This window comes from Podarcis pityusensis, assembly GCF_964106645.2.
Source record: "Podarcis pityusensis genome assembly, chromosome: 7".
NCBI classification, from domain to species: Eukaryota; Metazoa; Chordata; class Lepidosauria; order Squamata; family Lacertidae; genus Podarcis; species Podarcis pityusensis.
Window position 1 is genome coordinate 68,561,784 of NC_138031.1, and position 20,887 is coordinate 68,582,670.

The window sequence follows — 20,887 nt, forward strand, 5'->3', positions numbered from 1 at the left end:
ATGTATAAAGTTAGTAATAAGTGTTGGAAATGTCAGGAAAAAGAAGGAACATTTTATCATATGTGGTGGGAATGTAAAAAAGTGAAATGTTTCTGGGAAATGATTTATAATGAGTTGAAGAAAATGTTGAAGTACACTTTTGTTAAGAAACCAGAAACATTTTTGTTGGGAATATTAGGTTATGAAATTAAAAAGAAGGATGATAAGTTATTTTTGTATGCAGTAACAGCAGCTAGAATTTTGTTGGCCCAGAAGTGGAAACAGGAAGAAATGCCTACGAGGGAAGAATGGAGAATGAAATTGATGGAATACGCAGAAATGGACAAATTAACAGGGAGAATCCGGAACCGACGAGACCAGAGATTCACCGAGGACTGGAATAAATTTACAGAGTATATGAAAAATGTATGTGAGGAGCAATTAACGTTTGTTGGTTTTCAAGAAGCTCTGTGAAAATAATTGGTAGAAATATTGCTTAAAAAATATATGATAAGATTAAGATTGTTAGAGTGCAATATAAAATTGAGAAATGTGAGTAAAAGTGATAATACGGAAAATTGTCAGACATGCTGAGGGAAGTCTAAAAGATGTAGATGATAGAAATGGATGTTAAATCTTGGTGGAATGTATACTGAAAATTTAATAAAAATTATATTAAAAAAAAAGAAAGCTTTAGATTGTGGGTGGGTATGGCACCCTGAACTCCTTTGGGAGGAAGGGTGGGATAGAAATTCAATGTGCAAATAAATAAATAAACGCTTGTGCCCTGCACATGAGTGAAGCACAAAGGGGCCCAAAGTGTAGCATGATTATAAGGTGGGTCATTTTCCGAGGGGTTAACCACAGAGCTTATCTCTTTACCCTGCTCTTTAGCTGAAAAGACTCCAAGGGCAGCTCACGAAAATTAGTTTCGAGATAGTGCCTGCCCTTGGGTTTAGTCTAAAAGACACAACACACAAGGAAAAAGGGATGGGGCGGGAGGAGGGGGCGGGAAATGAAAGCTCAGCCACTAGTTCTTATACAGTCGTACCTTGGATCCTGAATGCCTTGCAAGTCAAATGTTTTGGCTCCCAAATGCCGGAAACCTGGAAGTTTGCGAACGTTCTTTGGAACCCAAATGTCTGATGCAGCTAACGTGGCTTCCAGTTGGCTGCAGGACCTTGGTTTCTGAATGTTTTGGAAGTCAAATGGCTTCCATTTGACTTCAGAGGTACCACTGTAATGATGATTTAGGATGGAAACATTCAACAGAATGGAAAGGCTGCTGAGAGAGAGAGAGAGAGAGAGAGGGAGGGAGGGAGGGGGGAGAGAAAGGCAACTGGTCTATCTCCTCTGCTTCTTTTCCATTGCTCTGTTCTGCAACCTGATGGAACATCTGTTGCTAGGTGACGGTTGGCAGGGGCCAAGGGCTTCTGGTTTCTCAACTGATGCGGTGGAAAAGCCCTACTTAACTTTGCTTCCCTTGCTGAGCAGGGATTTGAATCCAAGTCTCTCTCCTCATCTGAGTCTCCCGGTTCTCTTGCTGCTAGCCGTCCTGGAAAGAAAAAGGAGGCGGAAGAATCGGTACCTGCCGGCATTGTTGCCTGGGTAAATAGAAATGGAGGTATCAAGCATGGGTGCTGTTGCAAAAAGAGCTAAAAGCAATAGCAGCACTGCGCTGACCATTGATCAAGGGTTTTTAAAAGCTGCACATATATGTTGTCAAAAACAAGAGTCAACAGTCTCATGGGTTTAGGCCTGCTCTTTATTATAAGCCACTACTTAGGCCCTTAATATGCAACATAAACAAGTCAAGGGAATGGCCTGCGGGCAAATTCCTGACTCGCTTCCTCGTTATTATAAAATGTTTATTCTCCCTGTCAAGCTATGCTGTGTGCCTAGCCCTTTTAAAGCCATACGAAGCATAAATGGGTTCTTAAACACACAGGCTGCCTCCTATTTATAACAACAAAACGGCATGTAAGAATTTATTCAGGCAGGGTTGGTTTTCATAAAAGCAGCATGCTTAGAATTCTTTCACTTTCTTATCATTTCTGGATGGCCCCGGGATCCGCATTTTGAACCGTTAACTCTTTGCAAGTCCGTACGGTTGCGCCGAACGTGGTCACAATCCCCAAATATGGTCTTGTCAGTTTGCAGAACATTGCAGATGTGACCTGCATATAATTTCTGTGTCACCCATGTGGAATTTGTGCAAGCTGAAATATTCCTGAGGGGAAATAGCTGCTTGGAGCATTCTGCAAGGAAGGCGACTAGTATAAGATACCTATCAACAGTGGGCATTAACTCGTGAGAAAGGATTTTTTTTTTTTTAAAGAAAAAAGAAAAGGGGAAAAAAGAAAAAATGATCTGAGGATTGACAAAAGGCCTATGAACAACAATACAGTGGTACCTCGGGTTACGAACTTAATTTGTTCCAGAGGTCCGTTCTTAACCTGAAACCGTTCTTAACCTGAGGTACCACTTTAGCTAATGGGGCCTCCCGCCACTGCCACGCGATTTCTGTTCTCATCCTGAGGTAAAGTTCTTAACCCGAGGTACTACTTCCGAGTTAGCGGAGTCTGTAACCCGAAGTGTTTGTAACCCGAGGTACCACTGTATTGTAAGAGAGCCAAATGGGCAGTGGTTTAGGCTTACAAACCCTGGGATAAAATAAATCATTTGCAGGGTTAAAAACCATGAGCTGAACTATCTGCTTCCTTCTCCCACCCACTGGACCATGTAGCTAGGTAGGTCCTCCTGACTGACATCCATCCTGCAGCTGGAATGGGACATCTTCCTTCAGCTCCCACTTTGTGGGCCTGTTAGTAAGAAACAAAGGGATACTTAGCAGTATTTACCTGAATGTAATGCGGAATCGAATCTAATGCTCACCTTCATTTTCACAATGTAATTGGACCAAAAAAGGGGAGCATTACATTCAAGTAAATACGAAATCTCTTACCACATACCTGAATGGACAGTATCTGTTCAATTCCTTCCATACAGGGTGACTTATCCCTTGTAGCGGCTGTCTCAGGGTACCCCTCTCCTTCTCCTCTCAACCTCCATGGGGAGCAGCAGGTGAGCCAGGTACAGTGATACCTCGGGTTAAGAACTTAATTCGTTCTGGAGGTCCGTTCTTAACCTGACACTGTTCTTAGTCTGAGGTACCACTTTAGCTAATGGGGCTTCCCACTGCTGCTGTACGATTTCTGTTCTCATCCTGAAGCATAGTTCTTAACCTGAGGTACTATTTCTGATATGGAAGTGAGAGCTGGACCATAAAGTAGGCTGATCGCTGAAGAATTGATGCTTTTGAATTATGGTGTTGGAGGACACTCTTGAGAGTCCCATGGACTGCAAGAAGATCAAACCTATCCATTCTGAAGGAAGTCAGCCCTGAGGGCTCACTGGAAGGACAGATCCTGAAGCTGAAGCTCCAATACTTTGGCCACCTCATGAGAAGAGAAGACTCCTTGGAAAAGACCCTGATGTTGGGAAAGATGGAGGGCACAAGGAGAAGGGGACAACAGAGGACGAGATGGTTGGACAGTATTCTTGAAGCTACGAACATGAGTTTGACCAAACTGCAGGAGGCAGTGGAAGACAGGAGTGCCTGGCGTGCTCTGGTCCATGGGGTCATGAAGGGTCGGACACGACTAAATGACTAAACAACAACAACAGCAACTATTTCTGGGTTAGTGGAGTCTGTAACCTGAAGCATCTGTAACCCAAGGTACCTCTGTATAGGGGACGGGGGGCAGCTTCAGCTCTTCCAATATTGTGAGGCAGCGGGGCCGCGGCCCCCATATTGGCGGGCTACCATCCTCCACTGCTGCTGGGCACCCTCTGTGCGCCCCAGCCTCTGGCAGCCCAGGAACCGGGTAGCAGCTGGGACAAGCGAGATCTTTGCTTTCATCTCAGCATCCGCCCAGCAGCTTGAGAGCCCAGGAGCGCAGGGCGGCAGTGCAAAGATCGCCCTCCACGCGTCCTGCCTTGCCTCAGCACATGTGGCACACGGCATCATGTGGCATGTCATGTGGTTGCTCCCCCTCAATGTGGGGGGCAAGTCGAAGCCCCTGGGGAGGGGGATTCCTTCCTCTTCAGGAAAAGATCCCAGCCAAGTCGGGCTCTGAGAGCTGGTAGGTCCTGACAAGTAGCAAGACGGACAAATGAAACCTGGGTTTGTGCTGATATAGCAGCCAGGTCTGTAAAAGGTTGGTGATGTTGATTTCTTCAGCATATTTCATGGCATGCAATCATATCTGATCAATGTCAACTGATATGACTTTAGTGAACTAGTAAAAACCATGACCCTTCATTTCATGTGCAAAACTGCTCTAGCAGACACTCGTGCTGCTGGGAAACTGTGTTGTTTTTATTTTTCCGTTGCAGCTGAAATGGAAGCAACTGTTATGATCACACAGAATTCATGTCCATGAGGAATATACTGACCCGTGTTATGTGATGTCAGTTCCATAGAGCCAAGGGGTTTTTGTCAAACTCTGCCGAGTTTTTCAGAAATGAGTGCATTTCTGGACTTACAATCCTGTGTCAGGATTTACTTGTCTTTCTCCTTCTAAGGATGTTGTGTGTGTGCATGCACGTTGAAGAAAACCCTGGCTATTTTAAAATTGTTGTTGTTATTATTAAAACAAACTTCTTTGTCTTTAATCGATTAGAATTTGTCTTTTTCTATGTCAGTTTAGGGAGTTATCAATTGAATATTTTGACAAAATTAAGATTTTATTTATTTCCAGGTATTTGAATACATATTTTGAAAAGGTCTAGCATGTGCAATCCCTGCACCACAAAACACTACACAAGAGTAATTTTTGTTACCCAGATCGAGGGAAGTAATAGTACCACTCTATTCTGCCTTGGTCAGACCTCACCTGGAATACTGTGTCCAGTTCTGGGCACCACAATTTAAGAAGGATGTTGACAAGCTGGAACGTGTGCAGAGGAGGACAGCCAAGATGATCAAGAGTCTAGAAACAAAGCCATATGAGGAACGGTTGAAGGAGCTGGGTATGTTTATCCTGGAAAAGAGAAGTCTGAGAGAAGATTTCATAGCCATCTTCAGGAAGAACTTTCTTACAGTCAGAGCTGTTCGACAATGGAACAAACAATGGAGAGGTTATGGACTCTCATTCATTGGAGGTTTTTAAGCAAATGGCCTTCTGTCATGTATGATCTAGTTGAGATTCCTGCATTGCAGGGGGTTGGACTAGATGACCCTCGGGGTCCCTTCCCATTCTACAGTTCTATGATTCTGTGTTGTAGGAATCAGACAACCATTCACATCTCTATTCAAAGGCACGTAGCAACTCTGATATTAAATGCATATATGAACAGTCTGATGCTGCAGAGATTAGTGGTAAATGGCCCACCCAGGTTCCAAACATATGTAGATTTCTTATATTGTGACAAACCATGTTCCGTCTAACTCAGTCATCTCTGCTTGTCTGACAAAATAAACACAGCTCCTTGCAGGTAGAGATGGCAGAGACTCAACCTATGACACTGAAAGCACGCTGTATATCACTCATCTGCCGTACCTCACCTCCCAATCTGCCTTGTTCCATGCACACAAAGTCTTATGCATATGTAAGCGGACCTTCTCATCAGTGCAGAATCTCTGTTTTGCTGCTCACAGTGGGATCCTGCATCAGAATGCAGAACAGACACCAGCTGTTCTGAGCAAGCAATAACCTCCCGGTGTATGGCAGGATTGGATCGTTAGACCTGCCCAGAGTTTAATTTTGGAGGGGGGGGGGGTGGAAATAGGTGCTTATGGCTCCAAAAGTCATTTCCTCTTATTTGGAGCCTTGCTGAGGCTCAGGCTTGGTGATTGTTGGGTCAACTGTCAGGACACTTTAATTAGAAACCTTTCCTCTGCAGACTCAGAGGAAAGCCCCAGTGACAGAGTGTATATAGGACTGCTGCCTTAAATTACATCCTGGCCACCTTTTTCATAACAAAACAAAATATTTAGGGCTGACCAAATATTCATAGGTGGCATCAAATAACGAAATAAAACAAATGGATATTTGAATCAAACATAACGAAAATCCATTCTGTAATTCAGAGACACTGCCAATGGTTAGGCCTGATGATAGATCGCTCCCCTTGAAAATAAATACTGTGGGGGATGTGGGTGGTGCTGTGGTCTAAACCACTGAGCCTTGGGCTTGCCGATCGGAAGGTCAGCAGTTCAAATCCCCACAACGGGGGGAGTTCCTGTTGCTCAGTCCCAGCTCCTGCCAACCTAGCAGTTCGAAAGCACGCCAGTGCAAGTTGATGAATAGGTACCGCTCTGGCAGGAAGGTAAACGGAGTTTCCGTGTGCTGCTCTGGTTTCGCCAGAAGCGGCTTAGTCATGCTGGCCACATGACCTGGAAAAACTGTCTGCAGACAAACTGGCTCCCTCAGCCAGTAAAGCGAGATGAGTGCCACAACCCCACAGTCGTTCGCGGCTGGACTTAACTGTCAGGGGTCCTTTACCTTTACTTTTAAGCAAGTGAGAGAAAGAATTGAGGCCCTAAGCAAGACACACCCAAACACGAAAAATTTCATGGAATAATAAAAAATGCTTAATATTGTAGATACAGTTATTATTTTATTTTGAGAATTAGAATTTGCCAATCTACATATCTAACAGCCTTTCGAAACATGATTCCTGTATTAAGATGGGACGCTAGTAAATTTAAAATATATAATGTATGTCTAATATTTACACCACTAAAATAATGTTATTCCTATGGAAAGAATAATCACCAAACAGAGAACGTTCCCTGAATGATGTTCAAAGTCAGGCTTTGACAAATCTCGGAAAGTTCTAGAGCTGGGGCACTGCAAGTGATTATTTCTGATCACTTCTCAAAAGAAACTCCTAGAATAGTCAAATTCTTCCATTGTGTTGCATGGATGCATGCCCAATTGGTTTCAGTATAATGCAGGGTTAGTTCACAAATACATATTCATCATTAAGTAACTGCAATTGCAAGCAATGACTTTGGAAGTGTGAAATTAGCCTGCAATCCCAACAAAGTAAGTCTCACTGAATTCAGTAGACCTTACTTCTGAGTAGACATCACAGGCGGAATGTTCATGTTACTCAATACCAAGCAATGTTTTCTGTTTCACGACGCTGCCAATCATGTGAGTGACTTTTAGATTTCCAGTCATTCTGGGTAAAATATTTTTTAGAAAAATCTTCCACCTGCTACCTTGTCTTTCAGAAAGAGAATTATGCCCAAATTGCTCGTGCAATATTTATTTGCAGGAGTTCTGTTGGAAATGTGAAAGCAAAAAGGAACTAAAAAAAAAAAAGTTCTGTCTGGCTATGGTCAAGCCCTAGAGAAATCATTCCTCCTTTTCCTGGGTCACTCAAGGAAGCTCAATTCCCTGAGAACGAACACAAAACAAACATCCAAGCTTTTATGACAAAACAAATGGTCTTAAAATTAATTCTTTAATCAACCCTCTGGCTAATGAAACTCTACAGAGAAGAAGTAGCTCTTCTCAGTACTAATTTGAATAGATATTTTTGGTATTTAGAGGTGATAATTAATGTAGCCAAAACAGTGACAACCACACACAGGAGGGAGATATCAGCAGGGAGGGGGGGGTCTAAGGTACAACAAAAGAAAAGAAAACCCTAAGGGGGTGGGGGAAAATCTCCCAAACAGCCCGTTGAGGACTGAGGATGCATGCAGTTCAGTGTTTATTATAGAACCACATGCAAGTTTTTCCTAGCTGATGTCAAAATCCCAGTCTGCACTTGCCCCCGCCAATCCACACATTTAATCTGGATTTACCCTTTCCATAGAATATCCAGTAAATTAAACAACAACACACTGTTGCCGGTGACCCATTAACCCCCCTGAAAGTGTGCAGGATGCTGACTGACACTTGGGGCAGACAGTGGAACAGAATGGAGTATCCTGTAGGAAGGCATGGATGGCTGGCACATTCCACATTCCACTTGTTCCAGCTAACCTGAATGGATACGAGGGCAAATTATGGGATGCAAAGCAGGGCAAAGAGCAAGCTTGATTCTTCTTACGATCCAGGGCCAATTCTTATGTTGCGGCTATTACATGAAAGCTCACACACGGGTCATAAATTGCTAGAGCCACTAATCTTGCGTATTGGATGTGTGCACACATTAAAATGAGTTCAGGGCGAACTAGGATATACAATCTTGCAAACAGGGCCTGCTGAAGCTGTTGCAAACATCCTGTTAAGTTGTGGGTGAACATATCAGACGACACAGCGATTCTTCAAACAGCTCTTGTTTATTCACAGGCCAGAACAGAACTGAACTGAAGGGTTCAGCCAGCCTGCTTATATAGAGCTCCACTAGAACGCAACAGTAACCATTTTCTGTAACTATCCAATCACTGAACATCACTTTCAATCCCTTATTTGCATATGTGGACCTGAGTGAAAACTATCTACAGTACCCCCCTGCTGGCCCAGGGTGAAAACTTCAGTACATAACACATCCAGCATCCGAACAAACTCTTGGCAGCCCAACACCCCCTATAGTTTTCTGAAATAGTTTTATTTATTTATTTATTTTAAATAATTTTTATTAACCGACCAATCAAATCAAATCAAATCAAATCAAATCACATCACATAAATTCCGAATTACAAAGCTGAATTTTAAATTTTTGTTGAGGGGACCCATATTTCAAGTTCCGAAGGGGGATTCTGATCATCTTCTTGCTACTGCGTTAATATCCAAATCAGTCCAAATAAAGTTCATAATTCTATCCAGTCTTATCTTGCTGTTTCCACATCTCATCTTGTTCGTATATTTTTTCTTTTCTTCTTTATAATCTCTTCTGATAATCTCCTTAAGCAGATAAACACCAATTATATCCTGTGTGGATTTTCCGTTCGTCCAATCCTCATACTGAGATGGTTTCCATATATCATTACTTTCATACATAACATCGCTCTTTCCATCATTAATCTCAGGATCTGTCGTTCTTAAGTCCCACTGAGGAGTCTCACCCACAATATAAAAACAGCTCTTTTCCTCCTCCCAGACTCAAGTCCTCCGACAGAGCTTACCAACATGGCGACGGTATTTTTAACTGCGTCATTCCAAAACTCTTAAACTTTCCACGCTCTTCTTAAAACATGCTTTGGTTAGAAAATTCATCTCCACACAGTCGTAAATCCACAGCTTAAGTCATTAAAACGGCATTTCTGACTTGTGGGGGGGGGATTCTTGTTTAATCACATAGAGGAAAGAAAGGAAAGTTTTTTTCCCCTCCCCCATCCAGTCCCTTTGCCATACCGAGTCTTGGCATATCTTCTCATGATTGATTCTTGTTCCTCCGACTCGTCTTGTTTAGTTTTATTTTAGCAGATTAGCAGATTAGCGCGTTTGCTTAAATATTTGCTGAGAGACACATATACTGTATTTATTTTGAGCACTTTTCCCTCCAAAGAATGCTGTACTTTGTTAAGAGTGCTGGGAATGGTAGCTCCATGAGACGTAAACTACAGTTTCCAAGATCCTTTCTGGGTATGTGTGTGGGTGTGTGAATCCTAGTTTATGGTGCATATGCAGGCTTCAGCATATTATATATAACTTGCTTTGAGTTCGGCACCTCTGCTCTTATCTGGCAGGTCTGTTGCCAAGTCCACGAAACATATGGACTTGGTACCTCCAGCCTTTGTTTCTCGTCCATATTTTCTGCTGACACAACTCCTATCTTTCCATTCTATAGTCTACTTTCATTCCCACACCGTGCGGCCAAATCCAGAATAAACAAAACCTGTAGTAGCAAGCAATGCTAGAATTCTTCCATAACAGCTACCACAAAACTAATACTTCACTGAGCACGGTCATTTCTGTCTCTTCCTCTCTCTCTCACTGTGCACTCAGACTGCCACTAACTATTTTGAGGGAGTGATTCAAGCACATACTGAATCACAGAATCATAGAATTGTCGCGTTGGAAGGGATCCTCTGGTGGTCATCTAGTCCAACCCCCTGCAATGCAGGAATCTCAGCTAAAGCATTCCAGAGAGATCGCCATCCAACCTCTGCTTTAAAATCTCCAAAAGAACTAGAGTCCACCACCTTATGAGAGAGTTGTCTCAGTTAAAGGGCTCTATCACCCTAAGCTCAAAACAGATCTATTAAAAAAAAACACCACCCAGACGTCTTGCAGTTAGGAAAGGGACTGGGAAACTGGACCGAGAAGTGTGGGTTGAACAAATGATTAACAGGAAAACGTGTAAATCTCCCGCATGCAAACAAGGACGAATGCTCATGGTACTATGACTTCCCCATATGGGCAATAAAAAGCAGACATATTCAACGAAGGTTTATTCGCAGTTGACCCAATGAGCTTCCAGATAGCTCAGCTGGTTAGAGCTTGGTGCTGGTAATGCCAAGGTCGTGGGCTCGATCCCTGCACGTTGCGTATTCCTGCATTGCAGGGGATTGGACTAGATGATCCTCAGGGTCCTGCCAACTGTATCATTCCATGAAATGACTAAACACGACTATGTTACGACCATTACTTACACATCAGCTGTGGGTAAAACTTAGCTGCATGCCACCCCATTTAACCACCGCATTGTGCAAGCAAATCAGGACGAATGCTGAATTCACAGGTTATCTGGATGAGAGCCCTCTATGCGATGCTCTGCTTGGTTACTCAGAAGCAAGTTCCATTCTGTGGGGCTGGTCCACTGGGGCAAATGGGGCATGCCTCCACCAACCACAATTTGCCCATCATCAGCCCCCAGCTGCCTGCCATCTCATGCCAGCACTCCTCCTCCTTAGTCTCAATGGTGCCTTTCTGGAAGCAGAATAGACCCAGATTTAGTTGGCTCTGGCTCCACCTACTGTTGGCCTCCTTGCCTTGTGCCCTACCAGTCCACTGCATCCAAAGAGAGACACACATAATTTGTTTCTTTTTCTCTGCGCTTAGGGGTGATTGCAGGTTACAGACGCTTCAGGTTACAGACTCCGCTAACCCAGAAATAGTACCTCAGGTTAAGAACTTTACCTCAGGATGAGAACAGAAATTGCCTGGCAGTGGTGCGGTGGCAGCAGGAGGCCCCATTAGCTAAAGTGGTACCTCAGGTTAAGAACAGTTTCAGGTTAAGAACAGACCTCTGGAACGAATTAAGTTCTTAACCCGAGGTACCACTGTATAACGATTACAAATATTACATTTTGTGGAGGACTGCGATTCTGAACAACGGTATTGAATAAAAGTATTCTGAAGAGTTAAACAAAGGTCCCAGCTTTGTTTTTTTCTGCCACAACGATATGTTACACCCGATGGCAGGAAAAGCGTCAGACACAACTTCCCAGTGTCAAGTGGCCCCTACTCCAGTGGCAACATTTTGAACAAGATGGATGGCCACCATCTTGTTGAGAATCTCTATGTCTCCATTGGGGTGGTCCAGGCTGCTGCCAGCAGGGTGTGAGAATTCTTGAAAGGTGGCGTCGAGCTCTGTGAAATTCAACAGGCAGCAGCAAGGAAGGATAGTGATGTGGGGAGAGTCACCTGTTGAATATCTGGCTGCATGATGCAGCTGGTGAATGACTGAGGGTGAAAAGTGAGAAACCAGTAAAATAATTTGCCTAATCATAGGGTTGAAAGAGGGATCGCAAGGGTCATCTAGTCCAATGCAAGAATCTTTTGCACAATGCAGGGCTTGAACCCAGAACCCTTGAGATGAAGAGTCTCCTGCTCCACCACAGTCACTGTCTTAGTGCGCAACTGCTGCAGGCGATGCGTTGCAGACATGCTCAGAGGCACTCTCTCCTTTTTTACGTCCCAATACTGAATGGAACTTAAGGAACATCCTCCTTTCCTTGCCCGCAAACGAAAAACAGGGATGGGGAGATTGTTAGCTGCATGCAGCTGCAAAAGCAACCTGATTTACAATGTGTTAAGATTTATTTGTTTTATTATTATTATTATTAATTTATTTATACCCTGCCCATCTGGCTGGGTTTCCCCAGCCACTCTGTGTGGCTCCCAACAGATTAAAAACAGAATAAAACATCAAACATTAAAAACTTCCCTTATTAATTTTGTTCTCTGTGTTGTCTGATGTGTCCACCCACTACTTAATAAATGTCATTCCTATCCCACAGGGAGCTCAAAGTGGTGTTGTACATGGGGCTCTCCTTCCTCACCCCATCCTCCTTCACGGCTGGGTGGGAATTTGAACGCTGGTCTCCCCAGGTCCTGATCCAGCCACAGTAACCAACTGCACTGCACAGCCACTGATTTACCACCGAATCATGGAATTGTAGAGTGGGAAGGACCCCTGAGGGTCATCTAGTCCAACCCCCCTGCAATGCAGAAATCTTTCGCCCAACATGGAGGTCAAACCCACAACCCCGAGATTAAGAGTCCCACAGTCCTTGGTACTTTTATGATCGCCCAGAATTAGCAAACTATATAACATGATGGCTTTTAGGATGGTCACAGGCAGCCTGTTGGCATTTTTGCACGCGCAGAAACACACGTACACCACATAAAATTGCCCATGGCAACTGTGAACAACACCTCGTGCGTCTGATGAAGTGAACTCTGGCCCCCGTATGCTAATTACGCTACAATAAACATGTTCTTAAAAAATAAAAAAAGATGCCACACGAGCTGTTTGACAGTGGAACTGCCTGCCACAAGACTTGTTGGACACACTCTCTCTCTCTCTCTCCTTCCATGATCCAGCTGAGATTCCTGCATTGCAGGGGGTTGGACTAGATGACCCTCGGTGTCCCCTCCGACTCCACAATGCCGCGACTCCTTTGAGATGCTTCCTCTGCCTCTGTCGCTGGCAAAAGCCGGCGGAAGCTTGAGTTGGATGGGCGGGAAATGGTTTGTTAGTGGGGTTTTTTGGGAAACTGGGAGGGAAGGTGAGAGAGGTGCGGGGGGGGGGGGATGTCAGGAAAGGGGCGGGACGCGAAGGGAGGGGGCGGATCCTTCCCGTCCCGCCTCCAGTTTCTTGTACATTCAAGGCTCTCTCCGGCAAGCATCCCCCTCCCTCCCTCGCCTCCTCCGTCTTCAATTTGCTGCCGACGGCGGATCAGGCAAGATTTCAGAGGCTGCAGGCTGCATGAATGGGTAGGAGCTCTGCGGAGCTGTGCAAAACGTGTGCTTGCTTTTAAAACCATTATATATATATATATTTCTATCTGAAAACCAGCCTCCAAAGTCATATCCTGCCTCAGCTCCAGCTGGCTTGCTAGCAGGGGGGCTGCATTTGGACCCCCCCAAAAAAGGGGGGGGTGGCGGCGGCAGAAATAAGCGCACACTATGCATATCTCGGACATCTATGCAGAAAAAAGCCAGCGAGCGTCGATTTTCCTCTTCCCTCCCCCAGCTTTAACCTTTTAGCCTTCCCATCTAAACTGTTGAATGCAGCAAAGGCAGCGAGAGTCTGTCTGGAAAGGAGGATTTGTCATGCAAGGGGGGGGGGTGTGTTGGTGGAGGAGAGTTGTTTTGTAATTTCCAAGAAAAGCAACAGAAAAGGGTGGGGGAAAATATACATATATATTAAAAAGTCTGCTTCCTTCTCCTCCTCAGGTTTTCTGCATATCAGGGTTTGCAGGAGCAACTAATGACCCAAACCTAGCACTGTCTACTCGGAAGTAATTCCGTGGGGCTCACTCTCAGGTAAGCGGGGCTTGGGGTTGCAGCCTTACCTGGGAGTAAGCCCTACTCAGCAGGGTTTATCCCTTGAGGAGGCATGCATAGAGGGTTACTCCGCTCATAGGCATATGGGGGGGGTGTCTGGGGATTGGGGGGGGCGCTGGGCACGTGCATTGGGGTTTGAGTGCTGGCAAGTTGCTTGTGTGAGAGAGAAGGGTTTTGGTGCGATGCAATATGTCCTTAGATGCCTTCTCTGGAGCAGTGGCCAAATCTGCGAACCGGCAAGCCTCTACTCCCCATCCACCCGGTTCACTCTCTAGAAACACTTAAGGAGGCATATATATATATATATGAAATCACTCCCTACTTTAAAAGCAAAAAAAGAAATGCAAGCGAGCTAGCTTGTAAGCCACCCAGCTGCACATTGGGGGGGATGGTTGTGGCTGAGTTATGTTTTCTTTTTGTACCTCCCAGCATGGATTCTCTCCCCCCCCCCAACACCTCTCAGAGGAGGGGCCAGCACAAGAAGAGACAGATGTTTGGTTTTGTGTGTGTGACCCCCTTTCTTTTTCCATTTGGCCAGATTCTGCTTGACAGGGGTGAAGCCGGAAGGGCAAGGCAAAAGAACAAGAGCTTAGGGTATATGAAGCATTGTGGGTCGGGTTTTTTTTGGGGGGGGGTTGTTTTTGTTTTAAAGAAAGAGACAGAAAAGGGTTTGCGTGTTATCTTTGGGAGGGGGGGGGTAAAAGGCTTTTGTGCCTTGTGCCGTTCTGAAAACCCACGCACCCTTTTCACCTTTTATTTTATTATTTTAAAAGGGGGGACGGAGCTGGTGGTGGTGAGTTGGGTTGCTAGGGAGTGGAGGTGATGGTGACAGAACAGTCTGATTATGCAAGTTGATCAGCGGCTGTATTTATATATAGCTTCATCCAGGCAGGCAACTATATTCTGTCCACATCAAGTCTAATCTGTAATAGCTACAGGGTGTCTGTTTCTCTTGCTGGCGAGGAGGGGGATTGCCCGAAGGGTAGGCTGCTTCACGAAAGAGCGATGGAGAAGATTTCAACTTGCTTGCTCGTTAAATAGAGATCCGGCAAACATGCAATGGAATATTCTCCCGTCAGTCCCGTTTCATGACTCTTCCTCCCCCCTGCCCCCCCGCCCCTTTTGGTCCTCCGTCTCCCAATAGATGTGCAAATCCAGGCTGAAAAAGGGACACTTTGGTTTTTTAATTTGTTGTTGCTGCTGCTGCTGCTGCCTGCTGCTGCTGCTGTGTTGTCTAACCCTGGCTTCCTGTAATTCACTGCAGGCAGAACAAAGCTCTGTCACAACTGTGCTTCCTGGCTGTCGCCTCCGCCTGTGAGCAGCTGAACAGTTCGCCTCCTTGATATCATCATGCAGAAAAGGATGAGCGAGACGCAATGAGAGATACAGGTAATGCCGCCGAAAATACGTTCCGGATCTGTTGCTGCGTTAATGCTGCTATCTCTGGAGCAACGCCATGCGCCGAGATCTTGTTGAACTCTGTGTCTGTGGTTGCATCACCGCTGATTTTTAACTGAGCAATGCTGAGCCCTACAGTTCATTAACACATACCGTAAAACGAAGCCGGAGTAGAGACTGGTCTCTCTTCCTCTTAAAATGCCTCTCAAAAGAGGCAGACGTTCAGCAGTCTAATGGGCTGCTTTCCTTCCCCCCTGAAGCTCTTTTGCTTTGACAATGGCAAAGAAATGAAGGCAACTTGAAATCTCTCTTCCTTGTCCATCTATTTATGGAAGCAAAATTCTGGTTTTGTTAAAATCGGGGAGGGGGGTGGAGAGAGGATATACTTTGTCTCATTAGGAAAGGTTGCTGAGAGAAAGCAAACCGGATTTTAAAAGGTAAACGGATGACTCTCGCTGTGGTGTTTTGTTCCAACAGGCAATTTCACCGAAGTGACTTTCTTTGGAAACAATTCAATCTTTTGCTGGAATAGGCTTGAAAATTGGTAAAAAATTTGAATGCAGCAAAGTTGGGGTGGGGAAATGCAAGAGGTGTGTTTGGCCAATATGTGGTAAAGGAAATACAACAAAGAAAGCTGAGCTTTTATTTGTTAATTAAGCTGTCGAGCCTTTGAATTCACAAACGCGTTTCATTATTGACTTGGCAAATTATTTATGATTTGTTATTTCTCTTTGTCCTTCCTCAAACCGACGGTTCCAGGTTTGAAGAATCTTGCTCATGCCTTTTGAATTATCCCCTTGGCATGATTCTATAACATACATATTTTTAAATCTGCAGGCTTCACTATGTATACAGGTCTTCTGCAACCTTTGTACCTAGGTTGAGGTCACAGTCCCCTCCAAGGGATTATCACCAGATCTCCTCTCGCTGGTTTTCTTTAAGTACCATTCTTGTCATTGTGCTTCTGCACTCACTGAGTCTTGTATTGGTATTTTTTTTTAATTACTGCTCTCTGTTAGGAACTTTTTGTGGGGAGAATTGAGGAGTCTTGCAACATTTTTATTAAAAGAAATAAATGTACCATTAATAAGATTGCAACCAGAACCTGGATCTATGCGAAACAAGCAAATAAGAAAGGGGGGGGGGGATGACCAAATCCACCCTCCCCCACTCCTCTTATGCTCCTTTCCCACCTTGTGCCTTCATTTGCAATAAAATTAAAGAACTCGGGGGAGAGCTTAGCTAAGTGGATAATTTGTAACAGCTGCCGCTTTTCCAAGGTGACATTTCTACAGCTGTCAAGGAAAGCAGAGAGAGAGAGAGAAAACTTTGGGTGCAGTCTGTAATGCGCTGCTCCTACATAATCAGCATTTAAATAACTACGACTTGCATGGGACCTGTTCTCAGTGGATAATATGGCCCAGACAGGAATGTGTTCAGGGGAAAATATGGAGGTAGTTCGTGCAATGACCTCTCTGAAAACCAGTAGCCTTGTGCTCTGGGAATGTATTGGTTGTCCAAAACTTGGTGTGAATGTTCACATCTCAGTGGCAACAATCTCAAATGAATTTTGTGAATGTCTGAAAGCAGTCTTATTTTCCTATTTTTTCCCGGTTATCACTAGTGAATCCTGACCAGCTCATCCGGGCGACTGGCAGCATTTCCTGGTGTGTCTCCGGGTTCTTTGAATAGTCATGAGGCCTGTGGAGAGTTCACTAAATTGTAAAAACTCACATAATGCAGAGATGAAACCCCGTACTGAAAACGGTTGCTTTTCACAGTCCATGACGTGATTTCCATTAACTTTAATGGGATTAAAGGTCATCAAAGCACACAATGCAGCAACCTAGCTGAAGCTAACGCAGTTCTGGATCTGGTGAACGCCTGGATGGGAACCACCTAGGAGCTTTGTGCATGAGCTTGCTAGAAGAAAGGTGCAAGAGAAATATTAGAGTAAGAGCTTCTGTAATTTAGTGTGAGTGCATAAGTTGTAGTCTACGTTTGCATGTGATGCTAAGCCATAGATGAGCCGCAGCAGAGGTGGTTTTAGAATGGTGCAACCAGGGCAGCCATACTGTAGGGGGCACCACAACAACTTTGTAGAACGGAACTTGAGAGGTGGTATGTGCCAAATTGTAGTGTTTCACAGGGCCCTGCCAAAATTTGAGAGCCCAAAGTCTGTCACTGACCACAGTGAACCTTTGGCTCACACTCCTCCTCCTCTTGAGGAGCTTTCACTTGAACCACAGTTGAACGCTATGTCTGGCAATGTTGATCTTCCAGTTCCTGAAACAAGCCAGCCGTTTTAAACTTTGGCTTGAAGTTGGCTTGTTTCAGTGAGCTATTCTTATCTGGTTTTGCATGTCACAGCAAGCTGTGGTTAATCCGAGGGAGAGATCTTCTGAACTCCCTCTCTGGAGGTCCAGTAGAGTGGCCAAGGGCAGGGAAGGCATGCAACCCTATGGCTCGCTTTTAGAGATCCTCATAATACTAAACCGTGGCTTACCGTGGTACACCGGGAATGTGCTGGTGCTCAGAGAGGAGTTGGCAGCCTCTCCGGTCTGTACTTCTGCCGTGGTTGGATTATATCGTAAGCCAAGTCTTGATGGTGGCGTGAGAGTGAAAAAGACCAGATAGCAGACGTGGTGGCTGTGAGCTCCATGGAATCATGGCAACCCCTTATTTGGCTTACTGTAATGTGCAACCAGGGCCTAAGTGTAAATGAGGCCATAGCCTGTTTTCTGACTCTGTACTAACTTGATTTCAACATTTTTAGACTCGCTGTGGCTTAACTGTCCCCCAGATGTAAGAAACTTTGCTTGCACAACTCACAGGTTTTGAGCGAGGACGGAAGTCACCTGGGCACCTACATAATTTCTGTTTCAGTCCTGTTTCATCACCTGTCTAAAACTTGAAATGTATGCTGGGCTGTTTTGTTGTCCGGACCACATGCATTGGTTGTGTGTGTGTGTGTGTGTGTGTGTGTGTGTGTGTAGGCAGTCGGAACTGTTTGTTATGGGGCTGAAAATGTTTGTTATGGGGTTGGAGCTGTTTGTTATGTGGCAAACACAGGTTTCCCAACTTTGGGTTTGCCTCGTGATGCCAATGCAGGGCAGGGAAATTTTTCAGGAGAGGATTAACAGGTGGGAAGGAGTTCTTGCGATTCCACCCTACCAGTTCTCCTCAGCAAGTTCCCCCTGGGGTCAGTTTACTTTTTTGCCTCCCTCCCTCCCTGTGCGACTCTGCACAGCTTGCTGATCTGGGTGTGCTTTCTGACTGGAAAAAGAGGCAAGGCTTGAGCAGTGATACCAGCAGCCACCTCTGGGCCTGGCAGTTCTGCTCTCTATATTGAGTATGACTGAATGGTCCATTCAGCCACAAAAAGGAAGTTGAACCATTCAGTCCAACATAAGCTGAGGGGAAGCAGGCAACACAACAGCAGTGAACCATTCAGAAATGTTGTGGGCTTTGGGCTTCCAGAAACTTCTATTTCTTGTGTTGTGCTAGGAGTTCTCTTGTAGGGTACTCTAGCACAGAGTTTTGGAATTACGTATACAGATACTTGTGCCTTCTCTCCCTTTCACTCTGTCCCCAAATTTGTGAGCAGTGTTTACACTAGATGTTGCAAAGAAATGATGTGCTCGTGGACAATGGAGACATGCAACAACTTGGGAAGATTTCCAGGGAGTAGTCTTGGCAAATTTGGTGACCCCACATGGCTGCTTGGTTTCTGAAACATACCATACTTCAGAGTTCCTGTTAGTTCAGAGTATTCGCTCTTACGGGTAAAGGTCTACCTCAGATTGTGGCAAGTAGCTGAGTTTGGAGATTTTTCTCTCTCTCTTTTTCGTGCATGCAAATCCTACAGTCTGCAAAAACTCTGTGACTGGTTTTGATCCCAGACTGCTCGTCTAACAGGAGGCTTTGAAACCCTTTTGCACCGTCCATCAAAGGAAACGTCATGAAGTGAAATGCATGTAAACCTCCGACTGAAAAGCTCCGACTTCTTAAACTAATTATGTAGAAAGAGATTTTAAAAGATGAGTGATGTTTTCCAAGTATTAGCTACTGTGACTCGTCTGCAGAGCTGACCTCTTTCAAATAATCTCTCACAGTGTAGAGCTTGGTACATACCGCACTAATCCTCTGGGGTAACAATTGTACCCTGTACAAGTAGACTGACTGACATTTTATACAGTCTTAAGACGGAAAGTGTTGGGGAACGAGCAAAGTTGAAACGGGGAAAATATTTCACAGTAGCCAAAGCCTTCCGACTAATTTGGAGTTGCTGCCTCACTAGAGTACCTTAAAGTACGGTGGGTTTTTTTAAAATGCCAGCGAGGCAGAGAGGTGGGAGTGAGGGCAAAGAGGAAGGAAGCTGTGATGAGATGGAGGACTGGGTTTTCAAAGGCACAGTTGAGAAGTTGCAGAACAAATTTGGAGGAAGTGCGGAATAATTTCTCCCAGACTTTGCAGGCAACAGGAGTTACTGCTTGCAAAGTGGGAGAAGCAAGAGTGGGTACCTTTGCCTTTGCTATGTATGGTGATTATATATATATATATATATTAATCACTTTTTGTTTGCTGCTATAAAGGTGGGATATAAGTAAACCCTAAGTGAAAACGATGTGTTTGTTTGAAGACCATTACCCGTAGAGGATTCTTCTGCAGATTAGGCTGGACTGGTTTATTTATTTTTTTAAAGCAAGACAATTTAAACCATTAATTTAGGCTTCAATCCTACACATATTGGGAGCAGTTGAATAAATTGTTGACTTAAACTGAGTAAACCTTCACGGAATGGGCTGCAATATCACAACCGAGTTTTGAAGTGTGATTTGTGTTTGTGTAAAAACGAGCCGTGGAGAAAACTTTGATTCAGGTTTAACATCTGCTTAACTCTCTTGAACAAGTTTGCATAAAAACTTGTTTTAATTTGAACTAGTTTGTTGTTTTTTTAAAAGACTATTTTTAAAAATCAGTTTTAAAACTTTATTATTATTATTAAAGTTAATACTTTTGAAGTTTTTAAGCTTAAAAATGTGATTGATTTTTATCCATCTATGAAACACAAGCTGTGGTTCAAATTTTGTATGGTTGGAATGTCCTCTTGTCAAACCTCAGAGCTGTTCCTACCCATAATAACTTATTATGCTGTTCTTGAATAACACCAGCAGGCCACTTCAAGGAAGTTCTCTTCAAACGTTGAAATGTTGACTCATCCTGAAAGTAAAAATTAATTGCAAGGTACAAAAGTTGCCTCAGTGAAGAAAGAACATTTGCAAGTGATAGCTCAGGGGGCGATAGCTTAGTTATTTCTCGGTCACAATTTTCACAGCAAGCTCTTTTCTTTTTACATCAGGTTAAGTGCAAATCATATTTCCGATGTACAGGCTGTGAGTGCTGCTTATTATGTAGCCGAAAGGGCACACTGCTTATACACAAGAGAGATGTACAGACTGGCTTAGGGAAGCCTAAGTTTGCAGAACTACCAAAAAAACCCACCCACGTTTTGGTGAAAACCTCAAGGGGGAGATCCGAAAACAGGGGCTTGAGTGTATTCAGCGACTGCAGAATATTGGCGGGCAGGGGGCAGAATGGATTGGAGTGTATTCTATGTCTGCCCTAGGAAGGCATGGCTGGCTGAAGCACAGAACAGCAGGCCTGCACAGCTGCAATGTTGAAAATTTCGGGAGCACAGAAGATTAATGTTGACCAACGCAATGTTTTGGGCGGCAGTGACCACTTGGAAGTTTGCACTTCCAGTTTTTCGTGTTTGTGGTCGCCCGTTGCTCAGGGGCCCTTTC

At 44.4% G+C, this 20,887-nt stretch overlaps 1 protein-coding gene across 8 annotated transcripts in view; it reads left to right on the top strand.

The window, feature by feature from the left end:
- The first annotated feature begins 1,568 nt into the window (after positions 1 to 1,568).
- The window catches only part of RNF152 (ring finger protein 152), a 66,693-nt gene continuing 47,374 nt past the window's right edge, over positions 1,569 to 20,887 (top strand). For 2 of the 8 annotated variants that reach the window (XM_081015043.1, XM_081015037.1), the window contains exons 1-3: positions 12,982 to 13,109; positions 13,572 to 13,661; positions 14,947 to 15,071. The gene's annotated coding sequence lies outside the window, so the exon portion shown is untranslated. Of the gene's footprint in view, positions 1,588 to 12,844; positions 12,864 to 12,972; positions 13,110 to 13,571; positions 13,662 to 14,203; positions 14,277 to 14,946; positions 15,072 to 20,887 lie in introns of those variants that run through there. The other 6 variants (XM_081015044.1, XM_081015041.1, XM_081015039.1 and 3 more) reach the window with 5 other exon arrangements.